The 19,052-nt window shown below is 46.1% G+C and overlaps 1 protein-coding gene across 9 annotated transcripts in view; it reads left to right on the forward strand.

The window, feature by feature from the left end:
• The window catches only part of lhfpl2a (LHFPL tetraspan subfamily member 2a), a 211,441-nt gene that overhangs the window by 82,595 nt on the left and 109,794 nt on the right, over nt 1-19,052 (forward strand). The window contains exon 1 of one of the 9 annotated variants that reach the window (XM_085982389.1): nt 14,583-14,675. The exons of the other annotated variants lie outside the window; for them this stretch is intronic. The gene's annotated coding sequence lies outside the window, so the exon portion shown is untranslated. Of the gene's footprint in view, nt 1-14,582; nt 14,676-19,052 lie in introns of those variants that run through there. 9 annotated transcript variants of the gene reach the window in all.

Raw genomic sequence — 19,052 nt, forward strand, 5'->3', positions numbered from 1 at the left:
CATTCACTATCTACCTAGAAGTCCATTTCATGTGTTGATGACGTACTGTGAAGAAGAACTTCCTGACTTTAGTCCTAAATTTGCCTTTTACTATTTTTGATGTTTGTCATAGTTTGAAATAGTGTTTGACTCAACCATTTCTATACAGTTTGCTATTTTATACACCTCTAAGAGAATCTGGGCTGGATTTTGTCAATGGGGAACCTTTGGAGGCGGGTCTCCCACTTGACGGGTTTTAGTCCCACCTCCATTGACTTGTGGCCAACCCACACTATTTTCCCTTGATTGACCTTGTTAAGCCCGCCCAGCGGGCTTAGCAGGCCAATTAAGGGGAAGCTGGTTACAGAGAACGTCAGCATATGACGTTTCATCTATCAAACACTCGCCTTTAATTAGCACCGCCTCGGCTGCAGGTAGGCCCCCTTGACCCTGTGAAGCTGTCAAACACTGACAGTCTCTGTTGTTTTGATGAGTTTTTGTATTCAAGACTCATCAAGCCTCTTGTGAGCAGAAATTAGATGGTTGTTGCATTGGAGAATGCAGCAGCCATCTGTCATCTCTGCCGGTGAGTTGCGAGACTCTCCGCATCCCCAATGGTTGAAGCCTGCAGGAAGAAACAAAGGTAAGTAAACATTTTCTATCACTTTCCACTCGCCTCACATACTTACCTCTCCACACTTGCACCCATCACTTACCTCCACAGCACACTTTTGCACCCCTCCGACCCCGCAGACCCACCTCGGTGACCCTGGCGGAGTTTCCCGACGTCGGGAAGCCCGTGCCTCTAGTGGAAAAATGGGGATAATCCTCTTAACTGCCTGTTAACAGGCAGTTAAGTGTCTGTAATCCCCTTCCTGCCTCCAGATTCTACCATTTTCCTGGCAGACCCACCTCCCCAGGGCTGGCAAAATCTTTCTTGTGTCTTATTGACCAGAGCTGGGCCCAATATTCACGGTGTGGTGTGACCAGAGCACTATACATTTTGAGCATTACTTCTGACTTGCACGCTATTGTTTTCATTTTAGTTTAACAGTCTTCGTTGATTGCTGTTTTGCAGTGATTGGACAGGTTAAGCATCAAGTCTGCTAAAATTCCTACATTTCTTTCAAACTCAGTCCTCGCTATTTTGACACCATCTGTAGAGAACATGGATATCCCATTTTTTACCCTATGCAGTGTTTTAGTTGTTGCCCAAGGAGTTACATTCGTATGGAACAAAGCTGGAAGGACAGAGAACAAAACCTGACCCTGCCTATGTCACCCCGTGGCTCCTTCTGCTAACTAATCATTAGGTTGGTAACTGTATGGAAAGGTCAATAGGTCAGAGTGCTCTGTCTTGTCAGCTGCCGGTATTGAGAGGCTTGTGGAGGGCTTAAATTTGCAAAAGAGAAGTTGGTTTAATTTTATGTAAAGTACAAGTTTCAGAATGTTTTCATAGTCCAACCTCTGGCACTTGCCTTCGATTATGTTGGGGTGCATGCCTTTTGCATCGAGTCATCTAGGCATTGGCAGCTTGTGAAAAGTCCACCAGCCCAGAGCAGCTAGAGGCTCAACGCTAAGGCCTGCGGCCGTTTAATCACACAAGGAGTTTTGAAAAGTGTTTTTTTTTCCCAAATGGAGGCTTTTGGCTGGTCCTCATTAGTTTCCACCTGGGCTGTGTGAAGTGCCATCTGTAGAAAGTAAAACCGATCCGTACATCTTGGGCCTTGAAATTACAAGGCCAACTGGGAGAAGGAGAAAGAACTTGCATTTATATAGCGCCTCATCACATTCCCCTGGACACCCCAAACCGCGTCACGTACAGTGAATTACTTTGAAGAGCAATGACTGTTGTGGAAACGAATGCAGCAACCGTTCAGCACAGCAAGAGCTCACAACCAGCCGTGAGATGACGAGCAGTTAATCTATTTTTGTTTGAGGTTGGAATATTGGCCAGGACACTGGGGGAAAACTGCCTTTAAAGGAGATATAGAAATTTACGTGGGAGGTAAGGACATTAAGAAATACGGAGAAAAGCCAATTGTAAAGCTAGAGCTGCCATAGCTAACAAGTATGGTAGAGCACACTTAGGACAAATGGCGTGTTCCTGTTCCTGTGCTCCCTGCTCTCTTCAAATAGTGCCACCGAATTTTTAACACCCAACTGATTAGACGGCCTCTATTCATCTGAAAGTCAGTACCTTCAACAAGACAGCTCTTCCTCAAGACTGCTGAAGGGTCATCCTAGATTACATGCCGAAGTTCCAGAATAGAGCGTCAACCCACAACCGTCTGACTCGGAGACAAGCATTCTACCCACCGAGCAAAGCTGACACTTGTTTATGTTAAATGGACCAATGACCTCTGTTAAAATAGCATTTCATACAAACACCTTACTCGCAGGTGCGCTGATAATTCACAGTGTACTCTTTTGATTAAATACCTATTTATAGTGTTTACACCATGTAACGGGTTAAATAAGCGTGTGGCCCAATCATAATGAAAGGCAAAGTGCTTCCCTATAAGTAGCCAGTCACATTTTACCATCGCTCGTGAAAGCTCTAGAAACTGCTGTAATTGCAACCATAATGTTCCCAGCAGTCCTTCCTGAAGTATAGCCCCATGTGATGTGGTTTCAACTATATAATAAAAAAATTCTGTTTTATGACGAGAACTGCTTATACAGCATATCGATGTGGAGCCAGTGATGATCTCAGTGCTGCTGGTAATTCTACACTTCCTGCCCTGTAACTCTCTGGTTATTCACTGTGACAGTTGGTAGATTGCGCTCCCCAGAGTGTGTTTCTGGCGGTATCACGTTCTGACGCCCAACAATGAACATGCAGCAGAGAAATGGCAATTTAATTACAGAGTATAAATCAGTGAGTGCTGATTGAGGCCTCACACCGCACATAACTGTATACTCCCAGAGTCTGAGCAAATGCCGCCGCCCCTTTCTTACTCGGCGCAGGTAGCCAATGAAAAGAAAAATCTCCATCTGAAGCAGAGCATAAAATGTACAGCAGATCCATCAGGATCCGAAAGGGAAAGGAAGGTTTCCCCATCTTTCACTTAGCTGCCGCGTGTGTTTTTCCCCCCCCCCCCCCCTGTGTAGGTGAGTGGTGGGCAGGATGAACGCCGTGGGACATTTTACTACATTAAAGGTGCTATATAAATGCAAAGTATTGTTGTACTGCTCTGAGCCACTTTTGTTCGTTTATCTGGGGGAAGCCATTGCAGAATTACCCAGCTTTTCTTTCCAAGAAACCTAACTTTTCAAATCCTTTGCTGGCTGAAGAATAACCCAAGAAAAGGAACTGAATGCGAGGAGGTCCATGAACAAGAGACTCCTCCACTCCCCCTGACCGGCTGGTCAGTGCGTTCCTCATTCTGGCGGAACCTCGACTATCCGCCAGTTTTCATTCTGGCGTGGGAATTCCCTCCACTCGGCTGGACACTCGGAAGCTCCGGAGTACGCGCAGGCCATTCCTGTACAAATACCACAGGCTTGATTGAATTGTGATGGTCTTGTCACAAGATCTTCTTTCTGTTAACTGTGCACTGTTCCAAACGCTGTTGGCAGCTTGTGAAAAGTCCATCAAGGCAGAGCAGCTTGTTCTGGCCGTTAAAGAGAAAGCGTGTCGGCCGCACAATCAGCAACCATAATTATATGGTCAGTGGAGCTAGAACACCACAAAGTTATATCAGAAGGGTCAATAACCATGAAATCCTCCATTGCTGCCACTAAGTAGCAGCTTTAAAACATAAAACACAGTTCCAGTTAGTGATTGAGAGACACAGATTATCTCCCTTTATAACATTTAGTGTTGTGTGCAAATGGAAAGTATACCCCACTGAATTAAGTGGTGACTGACTACACTTCATAGTCATTTTAATCTTCACGGCAGTTAGTCATTTTATTTATTCTCAGGAACTACAAACTATCAATGTTTTACCTGTTTACAGAATGATCTGTGTGACCATTATTTAACATTTATATATAATTTTATATTACACCCGGAAATGCTACAGATAGTTGGAAGTGCAGATACTCTGCTGCAATTGTCCAATAGAAATCACTGACTAGCCACAGGCCTGGCTATGGTGACACCATTTTAGCCACAGCCACTCATTTTAGTAGAAAACGCATTGCACACAATTCAGGTAAATGTACTTCCCATGCATATTTATTTAACAAACATCTACCACCATTCAGTGCAAAATTTTGCAGTCTTTGGGGGAAAAATTTGGTTGATTTGCACCTTCCGAAGAGAGCGCTAATGGGGCACAAAGCAACTAGTGCCTGGGCACGGTGCTGCCAACGCCTCCCGTGAAATTCAGTGGGAGGTTAGCGGCGGCGGTAACTGCTAGCGCCCCACGGCACTGTGCCGTCGGCGATTACGTCATCGCCATGCGCAGTGCTTCGCTCGTGCCCCGGCCGCGATCTTCGATAGCGCCCCCTGACTTGCCACAGGACGCTATGTCCGACAGGGTCGGGGGGGCCTACCTCCAGCCGGGGAGGAGCTGGGCGGCCATTTTTGTTGCTGGCCGCCTGCCAGCACTTGTCCCCATTGCTGTCTCTGGCCTTCTGTGCAGCACCCCCCCCCCGCGGAGTGCCGGCTGCACTCTGTGAACCCAGCACTTCTCTTGAGTGCCGGGCTCTTTTGCCCGCACTCCGATCCCTGGTGGCCCAGCTCGGCCCCCGGTCACGCTGCGCTAGGCCCAAGGGGAAGAAGGCCTGAAGTACCGCGGCCACTCGCACTGCCCCAAGAAGGAGGCGGGCCGCTTCCAATAGCGCCCTGCCTCCCTCTTGGGGTGCTACCAGTGAATTTCGGGCGTGGGGGCACTAATTTTTTCGGGGCGCTAAAAGTAGCCAAAGGGGGCACGACCCAATTTTTCCCCCTTTCTCTTTTACTAAAGTTTTACAATTCTGGCATGAATTTATCAGACACAGCACATCTTAGTGCAGCTTTTAGGTTTTTGCCCAGCTGTTGCGAGCGGTACTTTGACTTCATCAGAGTGATCGCTGAGAATGTTGACTCGCACAACGAGATGCAGCTGACCCACCCCTGCTCCCCATCCAGAACCTGATTGGTTGCTGCTTGCCCTTTGCCATGACGTGCCCTGATGGAGCTGCTTCTTATTGGTTGGGCTTGACTTCTTTCGCTGGTCTTGAGAGGTTATTCCGATTGGTCGAGCCGACCATAATGACAGCTTCCCACTCCATTCAATGTTGCTGGTGTTTCTGTGGTGCTGAAGTCTGGCGTATTCACCCGTCTTACACACCAATTTAGGAGTAACCAAGGAAATAAAGCCCTCCGAACGATCAAAAAAACCACGTGTAAGTTCTGCATTTTGCCGTACTAGCTTAAATTTCAGCAAACTGTCCAACTGCATTTCTGGAACACTCTCGTCTGAAGACAGTGGTAACGGGGTTTTAGAAGAGTTGACCTTGTTCAGGGTGCCCATCATTGGTCTCTGTGAATTTGTTGGACTGTCATTCACTGTGGCTGGAGGGTGGCTAAACTATTGTTAGTCCCTGGAATTTGGGGCAAAAATCTTATTTTCCTGATTACTGAGGTCTTGAATCAGAAGTAATGTTGGTAACCTACTAACCGACTTCCCCTGCAAATGAGTCCTAATGATGCTTACTTTGTAATCTGTAACCAACAGGGAGACGTGAAGGAACATACATTTTTAAATAGGGCCATTAGTGATTAATGCACTACTGTTGACATAATGTCAGCTATAGTTGAAAATTGAGGCCTGTTCCAGTCTGAGGGTGAATTGCCTTAATTACACCTTCGGGGGGGGGGAAAAAATTCCATAAAATGTCATTTGTTAATTTGGTCTTTTTCACAAAATTGCTCTTGTCTTCATGGCTGGACAACAGTTTTCATAAGCCAACCAAGTTTTCGATGAACCAAAACCTGTGCCTTTATTCACCGCTGTGTATGGGTTAGCGTGCCTAAGTTTAGCAATGAACTCCTAATCCTGGTAAACAGCTTACTGGAGAATACGTGGGATGCTCACCACATCCTCCATCACCTTCAAAGGGAGGAATAATATGCCGTCACACACATCTGCGTAGGCTAAAACTAATTGATGTTCAGGTGAAAAAATATACAGAGCATGAAAACTCAAGAAGACATACAAACAGTAGGCTACTAAAAATGAGGACTAGAATTGGCCTTCAACGAGTACATATACTTTTTATGAAAAGGGTGTTTCTCACAAATGCTTGGAAATATACAGCCTCTGATGGTAGATATGTGAGATTGTTTCTCACAGAGCCCCTCTGGGCCCTCCTTTCACCAGACGGGTTAGATGCATGATGAAATGCAGAACTGGGAGACATGAGACGAGCAATGCATTATATTGGTTTTTGATGTGAAAACAGACCTTTTGAAGATCTGACCTCAACACACATACATCACAGCGAGCCATGTGTTAATGGTTTATCAAACAAGTCTCATCTTGATAATCTTCCTAGCTATAATGGTTCTTGACACCTGACCACAGTTTGGAAACATAGCCTCGTTTGTTAAGAAATGCATATTAACATTTCAAAATAATATGCTTCTGCCATCAAAGTAAATGTAACTTTTTTTTTTCTGAAGCCAGGCATTTGCCTCTTTCCCATAAAGCTACCATCTTGTCGTCCATCATTTTGAACCTTAGCGAGGAAGGAAAGAAAGACTTGCATTTATATAGCGCCTTTCACAACCTCAGGACATCCCAAAGCGCTTTACAGACATTGAAGTACTTTTGAAGTGTGGTCACTGTTGTAATGTAGGAAACACAGCAGTCAATTTGCTCACAGCAAGCTCCCACAAACAGCAATTTTATAATGTCAGATAATCTATTTAGTTGGTTGAGGGATAAATATTGACCAAGACACTGGGGAGAAGTCCTCTACTCATCTTTGAAATAGTGCCATGAGATCTTTTACCCCCACCTGAGAGGGCAGACGGGACCTTGGTTTAACGACTCATCCGAAATACGGCACCTCTAACAGTACAGCACTCCCTCAGTACTGCACTGAAGTGATAGACTAGATTGTTCTGACGTGGGACTTGAAGCCATGACCTTCATGACTCAGGCGAGAGTGCTACCCACTGAGCCACAGCTGACACAGGGAGGACAACCTTCCATTTTAACTCCAGCTAATTTTAAAAAAATTCGCATATTAAGCCATATTTACATAACACTGTCAGTGAATAAAAAAGTAACTGAGAGAACAAGGCGTTAAGCCTGGAACAGCTTTGAATTCCCCTAACCCAGAGCCCTGCATTCATGTACGATGGCGGTGGATTCCGCTCCTGGCAGCAGCAACCTATGCAGGGATAGAAATAATGCTAAAACTGTGGGATTGAAAATCACTGCAGTGTATACTCTGGAAATGTTCAACAGTTGCGAAGGTTTGTGCAGCAGTCAAAGATATGCTGTATTGAGGCCCCTAAGACATGGAAATCAATTAGAATTTTTTTTTTAAAGAAATGCTATTTTGGCCACAGATATTTAAAGGCAGATCTCTGAGTATGTACATCTTCATGTCCGACATTGTTCTCCACAAAGTGTAGCTATTTTCCTTCCTTGCTCAGAGCTCAGCCTAGAAGTTCTAATGAAGGATCACATGCGGACTGATCACCTGTGCATTTTCAGAACCGCCCACTTTCACCAATGTAAGCTCTCCCATCTCCACCCCTACCTCAGCCCATCGGTTTCTGAAACCCTCAGCCATGCCTTTGTCACCTCCAGACTTGACTATTCAGGCTTGACTGGGCTCCTCTGCTCAGCTTCACATCTTCCACCTTCCTTCAACTTCAGCTCATCCAAAACTCTGCTACCCATATCCTATCGTGCACCAAATCCTACTCACCCATCACCCCTATCCTCACGGACCTACATTGGCTCCCAGTCCCTCAATGTTTCAATTCTAAAGTTCTCATCCTTTTGTATAAATCCCTCCATGGACCTGCCCCTCACTATCTCTGTAACCTCCTCCACCCTCCCATGCACCTCCTCTCCCTTCACCCCATCTTCACACGTGTAGGGTCCATGCTGTCGAATTCCCTCCCTAAACTCCTCCAGCTCCCTCTCCATCTTTAAGACCCTCTTTAAAACCTGCCTCTTTTATCAAACCTTTGGTCACTCCTTCTAATAATTCTTTGGTTTAGTGTCAGTTTTTCCTTAAGCCTCTGTGAAGCCTCCGGGATATTTTTGTATGTTAAAGGCGCTGTATAAATGCAATTTGTTGTTCATAGTTCACTCAATGCTAATGAAAAGCTGCTTAATCTATCTGACGCAAACTATGTTTTCCCAGCCTGCATAGTTAGTCAGTTTACACTGCAGTCTCTGTAGGTCAGTTAAAACAAGCATCATCATTAAAATCCAAAGGCTTGGGTCTGAACAGGTATAATGGTCTGAGCTACAGGGCTGAAAATTCAGTAGGGTTAGCGCCCCATTTGAGGCGCTAGAGGGCCTAGCGCCGGAGTTATGGCCGGTTTGTAAATTCAGTGGGGCCCTGCCATCGGCGTTAGACCGGTTGCGCTGCGCCGGCACCGATGACGTCATCGGTGTGCGCAGCGTCCCGGTTGCCGTGGTGACGGGCCCCAACGCCGAAATTGAGTTGCGGCTGCCTCGCCCGTGGCAGCCGCAACTAACGATGTTTCAGCAGAGTCCTACGCGAGTTAGCGCCGGCGCATTAAGGTCGCGCGGCGGCCGGCTGCTTTCCCGCCGGCCGCCTGCCCGCACCTCCCTCCCCGGACTCCTCCACCACCCCCCCCCCCCCCCCGTGGAACAGATGCGTCTGGCCTGCGAGCCCGGCACTTCTCCGAGGTGCCGGGCTCATTTTTTTCAAGATTTCAACGGCCAGCGGGCGGGTGCAGGCAGCTCCTCCTTAACTGAAGGAGGAGGCCTGCACTTCCCCAGCCTGCCGCACCGCATCGGGTGCCGCAGCGCCGGAATTGCGCCGCAATGCGGCAGTCAGCGCCCATTTCGAGGCGCTGACACCCTCCTGTAGCGCCGGCAGCCGTTTGGGCGCGGCGCTACTGAATTTTTGGCGCGCGCAGGGGGACTTAGCGCCGGCGCTAAATTTCCGGCGCTAAAGCCCTGGCGCGGCGCCAACTGAATTTCTAGGCCACAGACTTTAAAAAAACAGTGGTTAGCTCGGAATAAATGAAAGGATTACTGCTGGGACAGAGATTGGTTCAGTGGATACATACATCAATTTACTTTAAAAATGCAGTATTTGTTTGTTGGCAGTCAGGACAGATTATTTTTCAGAATGATTAACCCTTCTCATCCTAACCTAGTGCAATTCTCTGCACTTCAGTATTTTCAGTTACTTTCTCAGAATCCTGAAGCTTAAAGCTGTAGGACTCCGTAATGTTTTCTTCTAACACCGAATTAATTTTTTTCCTGAATAGTTCAGAGCCCGCAGCCTGTTTATAAGGAAGGGCGCATTGCCCCGATTTCCCCCACCCCCAATTTTACCCCTCACTTCGCGCCCCTCCACTGGCTTGCAGGTGACCTGTGCCTGGGACACCACTAATGGGCCTCTTGGTGGCCCACTAGAAGATGGCATAAGAACCGACTGGTGGAGATGCTCTCTCTGATTCTCTCCACTCCAATCATGACATTGTTAATCTTATTGCCCTAGGTGTTTTTTTTTGCGACTTGACGCCATCTGTTGATGACATCGCAATGCAATTAAGTTGTGTATGAGAAGTGGCCTATTTGTCATGGCCAATCTGAGCATGTGCAGTGCACTCTGCAACCAGTTCAGAGGGAGACTGGCAGTGTGGGTGGCTGTGTAAATTCTCCCACGTCCCAGTCCGTAATATACAACAACAATAACCACTTGCATTAATATAGCACCTTCAACATAGTAAATTGACCCAAGGCACTTCACAGGCGTGTTCTCAAAAACACATTTTGACACCGAGCCACATAAGGAAATATTAGGGCAGGTAGGTAGATTTTGAGGAGCGTTTTAAAGAAGGAAAGAGAGGTGGAGAGGTTTAGGGAGGGATTTCCAGAGCTTAGTGTCCAGGCTACTGACTGACAGCACAGCCGCCAATGGTGGAGTGATTAAAATCGGGGATGTTCAAGAGGCCAGAATTGGAGGAGCGCAGAGATCTCTAAGGGTTGTAGGGCTGGCGGGGGTTACAGAGATCGGGAGGAGCGAGGCCATGGAGGGATTTGAAAACAATGATGAGAATTTTAAAACTGAGGCGTTGCCAGACCTTCAGGGCCTTAAAAGTATCACTGAAGAAGTGTATTGGTGCAACGTTGAAGTAAATTGGCTTAAATGCAAGTTAAACATAATGGGGGAGAAATTGGGTGGAGCCGCAAATGAGGCGCCAAGCTCGCCTGGGCGCCGGATTTAGCGCAGCATTTGGAGCATTAGCGACCACCGGAAATTCAGCTTGAGCACCCCAAGAGGGACACTGGGTGAGGCTCGAGGCGCTCCGCGTCCCTCTTAGGGCGCTGAAACTGAATATCGCAACCCAACGTGCCGCAGTGCCACACGCTGCGGCACGGCGCGCTGCGGTACTGCAGGCCTTCCTCCCATTCTTAAGGGGGAGGGGCCTGCACCAGCGCGATCGGAGATCACGAGTGCCGGCAAAAGAGCCCGGCACTTCTCCTCGGTGCCGGGCTCTCGCAAAACAGCCGGCAATGCCGCAGGGGGCGATCAGGAGGCTGGGGACGGAGGTGCTGGCAGGCAGCCGCCGAAAAAAATGGCCGCCCCGCACCTCCACCTTAATTTGCACCACTGCCGCCACAGGTAGGCCCCGTGAACCGGGCGCCATTTGCGAACGGCGCTACAGAGGCGGTTGCTGCCAAATATCACGATCGGGGCGGTAGCGGGGCACTGCGCACACCGATGACATCATCGGTGGCGGCGCAGCGCAACAGGCTAACGCCACCATTAGCGCCCCAGCTAAATATCGCGGGAGACGCGGCCAGTGGCGCTAAAGCCACTGAGTGCCCTCTTTAGGCGCTAACTGGTGGCGCAGCCCACTGAATTTCTAGGCCACATTCCTACAACCTAAACAGGCCTAGTCATAACATTGGTTTACACTCCATAAACTGGCATAACCTAATCTATGCATTTTTGCCAAATTTAAAAGTGTCTGATTTAATTTACATCAAGCTGTTTCAAACTATTATCAACAGGGTGCAATGGCCTGCACTCTTTCCAGAGACCTGTTGTATTTATTGTGAAGCAGTGTCTCTGAGCGCTCTCTCTGTTATCCTGCGCAGTATCCATTGTATTTTCTTGTTCTATGTGACTGCGAGTCCCAGTTGTATTCTGCTGAGGTCAGAGACCACTGTGCTCAGGGTACTCGCACAATTCACTCACTGTGGGCGAGCTGTAATTTCAAAAACAAAACTCCCAATGAACAAGACTGATATCAGCCAGCCCTAGGATTGCCAATTCTCGTTAGACATATTCCTGGCGGTGTCGTCATATGACCCCGTGCCTCCAACCGCCCCTCCCCCACACTCCCGCCATTGGTCGCCCGACATGTCCATCCTCACGGCACCCCGCCTTCCCACAGCCAATTGGAAAGCAAACAGACTCTTCCTTATCCGATTGGATGATTCTTCACCGTCAGTCAAACGGCCTTTTTGTTCCCCCATCTCCAATATTTTTATAACTAATAAACAAGTGTTGAAAGAAATTTTTTTTTTAAATTAATGCCCGATGATTTTTCTCCCGGGTTGCTCGCAGCAATGTCCTGGAGATTAGTCTTTAGTTCCTGCAGACTCCAGGGTAAGCCTGGAGGGTTGGCAACTCTAGCCAGCCCACCTGGTGAAGCACATGTCTGCTGTTGTGGAACACCCTGTTGCAAATCGTTCTGCACGGGGAGACCATGTGACTGAATGGCTAGGGGGAGTCCAGCGAGTTTGTCGTTGCGACATCGTGGTAGTGAGAGCACACTTTATAAATGGGGACCCTGCAATGTTTCCCCCTAATTTATTTTTTGGGTGCGCGGTCCCTTTAAGTTTCCGCACATTGTGCGGTTTTTCCATTCCCGAGCTGGTAATCGGCCTGCGCAGGACCTCCAGACCGCTGCCCGGCCACGCAGCTTAACGGGCACGTGGGGGACCCTGTGTAAACCTACATTTGGCAGTCCAGAGAAAGATGAGGAGAGTAGCAAAGGTTTAATATAAAGGGTGAACAAAAGAACGACAGCGCAGTTCAAGTAAGGAGAAAAGAGAAAAAGCTCAAATGCGGGTTGGGAATGTACAATCCATGTAGGGTGAAAAATCATCGCATCATTTTGCGATTTAATTTTCAGGTTATTTTTTGGGAATGTTACCATCCATGTATTTTGCAGAAGAAGCAAAGGCAAAAGACAACTGAATATTTCACCTGAGGAAAATCTATTACATTTAAATATAAAAACAAAATCTAAAATGTCCTGTTGAAATAAGCTAGCACTCCCACATTAATATGTATCTCCTGATCTTTGTATTAGCCAAGTCTGCCGATAATGGCGGTCGGCTTGCCCTGCCCTGCCCTGTTAACTGATCTGCATTACTGCATTTGAATGGTGCAGAATTAAAAGTCATAATACGTCTGTGTTTTCAGCAATAAACCGAGCATGACGACATGTCCAGTACTATTATCCATCCAATCTGTTCATTCTGCTGCTGCATTTATAGTTATGTTGAAAAGCAAAGTGACAAAACATTTTTTTTTACCACTGCGAAGGCAGACCACCAGTTTTAAATGGAGATTTTCATAAACCCAGACCAGTCCAGTTGACGAATAATCCTTGGTAAGACATCTTGTTAGTGTCATTTTTGAGGACAAAGTTTGGAATATGCTCCGTGAAATGCCAAAAATGTTATTATTTGTAGAATAAACAATCTAAAGTGAAATTGCTGGAGGATTCAAAGGTCCTGCCAACAATAGCCTTGGCTGTTGGCTTCTGCCTCATCTTCCTGCCCTTTGACCCTGCACGGTTTGGTCCGTGCCTGCTTGCTTGAAAACTGCTGGCCGATACGAGTGGGATTTGAAGCTTTTGTGAGATGTTAGTAAGTATCTGCTGCTGTTGCTGAACTCAGTGTATGGCATCATGGCAAAATGCCCTAGGGTGCTGGCTGTGATGTGCTCTGTATTGCTTTTTGCTACATTTATGTCAGTTTTTCTCCTCTTCTGAAAGCATTGACTTGCTGCTGGGGCCCACAGTTCCACAGGTGTTGAGGATTTTGTGGCTGTGATTTACTGTGGCAGGCAGCCGAGGCTAACAATACCACGAACACAAAAAAAATCGGGTGAAAAAAGTTCAGTTAGTTTAACCTCTCTGCAGCTGCTTGCTCACCAGAGCGTGTCTTGCCGAGCTGCTATCACATATGTGGGATATGGCACTGATTCCCTTGCGCATTTCTGTTTTGTTAAATATTTCCCGGCGACCCTTTGGATTCAGATGCTAAATCCTGACCATTTTCCCAGCTTTTCCGCCTTGGGAAACCATTGCGTTAAAGATAAAGCTTGTAGGAATTAAATTCATGAGGATTTAAAAATACAGGTTTTTTTTTAAACAAAGGGGGCGAAGTTAACCCTACCTGCCCGGCGGCTGGGCAGTTAAAATCATTCACGTTACCTGCCTGTCCTGCAGCCGCTGGGAACCGACCGATCACAATTTTAACCTACTCAACTGGGCAGGTGGCAAGGACTCTCTCCCAGAGCCGGCGGGGTCCTTTTATAACGTTTGTATATCGGGTCCCGATGGCATCATCATGACCCGACTGCAATCTTTACTAGGCGGCCTGAACAAGAAGCAGCAGTGAGTTCCCCACCAGGCCAGCCAGCACAGCGAGTAAGCAGATCGGGGGCCAGAAGAGGCCCCAAAAGGTAAGTATTTACATTTTGTTTTAACTTTCCTTCTGGGCCCCGCAGGAGCACTCCACAAGGGAAGTTTAGGCCTCTTCTGGCATGACCCCCACCTGCCCCCGCCCTTCCCCAATCACGGGGTCCCCGCGGGATGGCCTGGCATCCGAATCCACCACTTGCCTTCTGCCGGCGAGTGGCCTCCGGGTCGCGTGATTTCCTGTTACTCCCTGCTCAGCACAGGTGGAAAGTTGGCCAGTGGGATTTAAAACAAGGCCTAGCTGTTAAATTGCCAGGTCTAATTCTGCTGTGAGCGGGCGTGAAATTAACCCACCAACACGGTTTCCATGGAAACCCACTGGCAGTTCAAATCCAGGCCCAAGCTATTATCCCCTCCCTTCTCTCACCATGTCCGCCCCACACCCCTCCCCCTGCTCATTGTGATTCTGCAGTATATATATCATTAGAAGGATACAGTTATGTTAATTCTATACATTTTTTATATATATATTAAAATTAAAACATTCTACAATTGTCCCTTTTTATCTCTTTAGGGTTTCTCATATTGTGCTAAATGCAGTAAATCAACTCAGTGGCTTAACAATAAGTTGATGCTGGACCAAGCCTAGCCCGTGCTCTCACCCCCACTCTGACTCTCGCCATCAGCTCCAGTGGCTGCACTGTCAGCACAGTCACACATTTGCTCAGCACTCATTGGCACAACAACAGCGATTAGTTTTCATTAAGCACTTGTTCACAAAGCCAGTAATCCCATTCAAGGCTGGGTCAGTGGAGAAAGGCAAAGGTTCCGGGCTGCTTTACTAAGCAGAGCTGACCATAAATGGGTAAGTGAATTTAGCCTTAAGTGTTTGGTGCTGCACCTAAATAGGTTTAATTGTTACAAGGGGCTTTAGAACCAATCTGATTAGCAGATGTGCAAAGGAAATTTTCAGCTGACTGGATTGGCGTGAAGAGGTAACCTGAGAGGCAGCAAGCTTGCGTTGGTTGTGTGCTGGAGGCTGATTGATGGGCCCTGGATAACGGTTTGTGGCAGCTGGTAATCACATCGGCTTTGGCAGCCTGATAGTCAGATATTTACACACACCAACTGGAGAGTACTGTGGACACACCATTGCTAACACTCACCAGCCAACAGCTTGCAAATAACTCCGTTGTAGAAGCCCTACAGAATTTGGTTTTAAAAAAAACAGACCGGCTGGACTCATTGCAGGGTTGTCATCTGCCAATGAGTACTTGCAAACACTGAGTAAGATGTTTCTGCTTTCTCTCAGTACCACTGAAAAAGGCCTTATTTTCTTCAGAATTTTGCGCTTGCTGTGATAAATGAGATGTGCTGGGTTGTTAGCTCTTGCTGTGTGTTGTCTGTCGGAGAAGCAGGATCTGTTCCTTTGTGACTTGCGAGCTGCCACCTTGCATTGGCTGGGGAGAATTTACAGGTTGTTTTTGAGAACACAGTGGGCCCTGTCCATACATTCGGTCTACTGTTACTAGTCTTCAATCCAATTCCCTTCAGGAGTTCTGGGGGTATATCCAGGGTGCTGTAGAGATAACTTGACTTTTGCTAGTGTGTAATAATCTTGAAGGAATAGTGAGTATTTTAAAGCAGAAAAGGTTTATTTTTTTTTCAATTACACTGTAGTCATGGGAAAAGATTCACTCTAGATGTAGTTTATCAAAGAAAAACTTCACTACATCTGAAACAGGAAAAGCGTGTCTGCATGTTTCACTAATGAGTTCATACGTGCATTTTTCAAACAAGCTATCACTTCTATCTAATAATTGATTTTAATGTTATGAAGTTCCCTGTTTTAAGATACCAACCCTCTTGTTGGTCTCGGGATGGAAAGTTCCACAAAATGTCCCGGTTACGCATATGTCAAGTGGGTGTTAGATACATCATCAGAGATAGAAAGACATTTAAACCTTCTGCTGTAAACAGACCACCACTTACTGGTCCTTAGTGGTCATTTTGTTACATCTGGTGAAGCTTAACATAAAGCAGGTTTTAGATGAGATATTTCTTCTCAGTGGGTGGTGGTCTCTAAGGATTAATAATGTACTGATAGTTCAGACTCAAACAAATCTGCTCAGTTTGCAGGGTGATTATGTATTTCCATGAGTAAATACTGGAGCAGTAGGTGCTTGGTAAATATATATCTCTGCCCTTTGCAAGGACCCTATTCTCATATTTTCCAGTTTCAATAGAATGACTTGCTTGTTCTAGTCTGGGGTTTATGTGCCTGTTTCCTTGAATTATAAATCTTTACTAGTCGATTTCCCATGGTATTGCACATGGGCAGTGAAAACCAAGTGCAGGCTTCAGGCAAAAGGGATTAGAAAGCAACGGACAATTGGACCAGGGCATGCAGACATAATTCAGTCCCCATTTTAAAGTCATACATTCTGTCCATATTTTTATATAATACTTTGATGATAAAACTTACAGCAATTTGGGAAGCAGAGAAGTAGTGGGTTGCAGTTTCTCTGCAGTGCAGACTGAGGTGCTGATAGATACATAACCAAGGTACTACAATGCTACCACTGGTGGGAGGGTGTAATTACAAGATGACAAGTTTATACGGACAATTTCCATCATAAACACAGACAGAGACAGTTATAATAGGGAAAAGTTGACATAGGAAGCGTGCACAACAGAAAGATTTTTAATAAATTAAAGATTTAAATGGAGACTCCGTTTTTCAAATTAATTTTTTTTTTAAAAAGTAGTTTGAGGAACTCAATCCCTCTTAGTGACTGAGTTTCCTTGGATTTCCCCCCCTCGCCTCCCCTCCAACTTGCACCTCCTCTCCAGTGCCAAATCTAATCCTGCCTAATCAGTTGCTAATCTGGTGAGCCATCGGGTAGTCTTTTGCTGGGCCATTAGACATGACAATTCATGGTGTTGGAGAGCTCCTTCCTGAGGGAAGAAAGCTCTCTGGGCTAGACCTACAACGAACAGCTGCAATCAACCAGTCTCTGAGTTGAATTGACAGCAAACATGACAAAGCCCAGCCCTTTTCCACAGTATCGGCTGAAGGAGGAAGGATCACAGATTTTGACAGAATTTAGGATCCAACAAGAGAACGAAGAGGGCAGTGGAAACAGAGAAAGTAAATGCTAGGAATACCGTGGTTTGCTGCCTATGTATGCAGCAGTTATTGTATTTACATAGTATTTCCATCACAGAAACTGGCCATTTGGCCCAACTGGTCCATGCCGGTGTTTATGCTCCACATGAGCCTCCTCACGAGCTTCCTCCCATCCGTCTTCATCTAACCCCATTAACATATCCTTCTATTCCTTGTTCCCTCGTGTTTATCTAGCTTCCCCTTGAATGCATCTATGCTAGTCGCCTCCACTACTCCTTGTGGTCGCGAGTTCCACATGCTAACCGCTCTCTGGGTAAAGAAGTTTCTCCTGAATTCCCTATTGGATTTATTAGTGACTATCTTTTATTTATGTCCCCTAGTTCTGGTCTCCCCCACAAGTGGAAATATCTTCTCTACGTCTACCGTATCAAACCCCTTCATAATCTTAAAGACCTCTATCAGGTCATCTTTTAGTCTTCTCTTTTCTAGAGAAAAGAGCCCCAGTCTGTTGAATCTCTCCTGATAGGTATAACCTCTCAGTTCTGGGATCATTCTAGTAAATCCTTTTTGCACCTTCGCCAGTGCCTCTATCATTTTTATAACATGGAGACCAGAATTGTTCACAGTACTCCAAGTGTGGTCTAACCAAGGTTCTATACAAGTTTAACATAACTTCATCGAATCATAGAATCATCGAATAGTACACCACAGTAGGTGGCCATTCGGCCCATTGAGTCTGCGCAGGCTCTTTTGAAGAGCAATCCAGTTAGTAACTCTTCCCCGCTCTTTCCCCATATCCCTGCAATTTTTTCTCCTTCAAGTATTTATCAAGTTCCCTTTTGAAGGCTACTATTGAATCTGTATCCATCACCCTATCAGGCAGTGCTTTCCAAATCCTAACCACTTGTTGTGCAAAAAAAAATTTCCTCATGTCACCTCTGATTCTTTTGCCAATCACCTTAAACCTATGCCCTCTGGTTATCAACCCTTCAGCCATTGGAAACAGTTTCTCTTTATTTATTCTACTAAACCCTTCATCATTTTAAACACCTATCAAATCTCCTCTTAGCCTTCTCTGCTCCAAAGATAACAACCCCAGCTACTCTAGTCTTTCCACATAACTGTAATCCCTCATCCCTGGAACGATCCCAGTAAATCTCTTCTGTATCCTCTCCAAAGTCTTCACGATCTTCCTAAAGTGTGGTTCCTAACTTCTCTGCTTTTCAATTTTATCCCTCTAGAAATGAACCCCAGTGCTTTGTTTGCTTTTTTTTATGGCATTATTAACTTGCGTCACTACTTTTAGTGATTTGTGTATCTGTAGCCCCGATCCCTCTGCTCCTCTACCCCATTTAGACACTTATTTTCCAAGGAGTATGTGGCCTCCTTATTCTTCCCACCAAAATGTACCACTTCACACTTATCTATATTGAAGTTCGTTTGCAAATTACACACCCATTCTGCAAGTTTATCAATGTCTTCCTGTATTTGGTTGCCATTCGGCCCTTCAATAAGATCATGACTGATCTTCTACCTCAACTCTAATTCCCCGCCACCCCCCCCCCCCCACCACAATATCCCTTGATTGCCTTAGTATCAAAAAATCTATCAATCTCTGTCTTGAATATTCTCAATGACTGAGCATCCACAGCCCTCTGGGGTAGAGAATTCCAAAGATTCACAACCCTTTGAGTGAAGAAACTTTTCCTCATTTTAGTCCGACCTCTTATTCTGAGACTGACTCCTAGTTCTAGACTACCCAGCCACTGAAAACATGCTCTCGGCATCTACTCTGTCAAGCCCCTTAGGAATTTTATATGTTTCAATGAGATCATCTCTCATTCTTCTGAATGCTAGGGCATATAAGCCTAGTCTACTCAATCTTTCCTCATAGGACAATCCTCTCATCCCAGGAATCAATCTGGTGAACCTTTGTTGTATTCCCTCTAAGGTAAGTATATCCTTCCTTAGGTAAGAAGACCAAAACTGTACACAGTACGCCAAGTGTGGTCTCACCAAGGCCCTAAATAATTGCAGTAATTCTCCAATCACTTTGTAATAAAGGGCAACATACCATTTGCTTTCCTAATTGCTTGCTGTACCTGCATGTTA

Source organism: Somniosus microcephalus, chromosome 1 (assembly GCF_052327205.1).
Source record: "Somniosus microcephalus isolate GS21.2 chromosome 1, FLI_Smic_1.0, whole genome shotgun sequence".
NCBI lineage: Eukaryota > Metazoa > Chordata > Chondrichthyes > Squaliformes > Somniosidae > Somniosus > Somniosus microcephalus.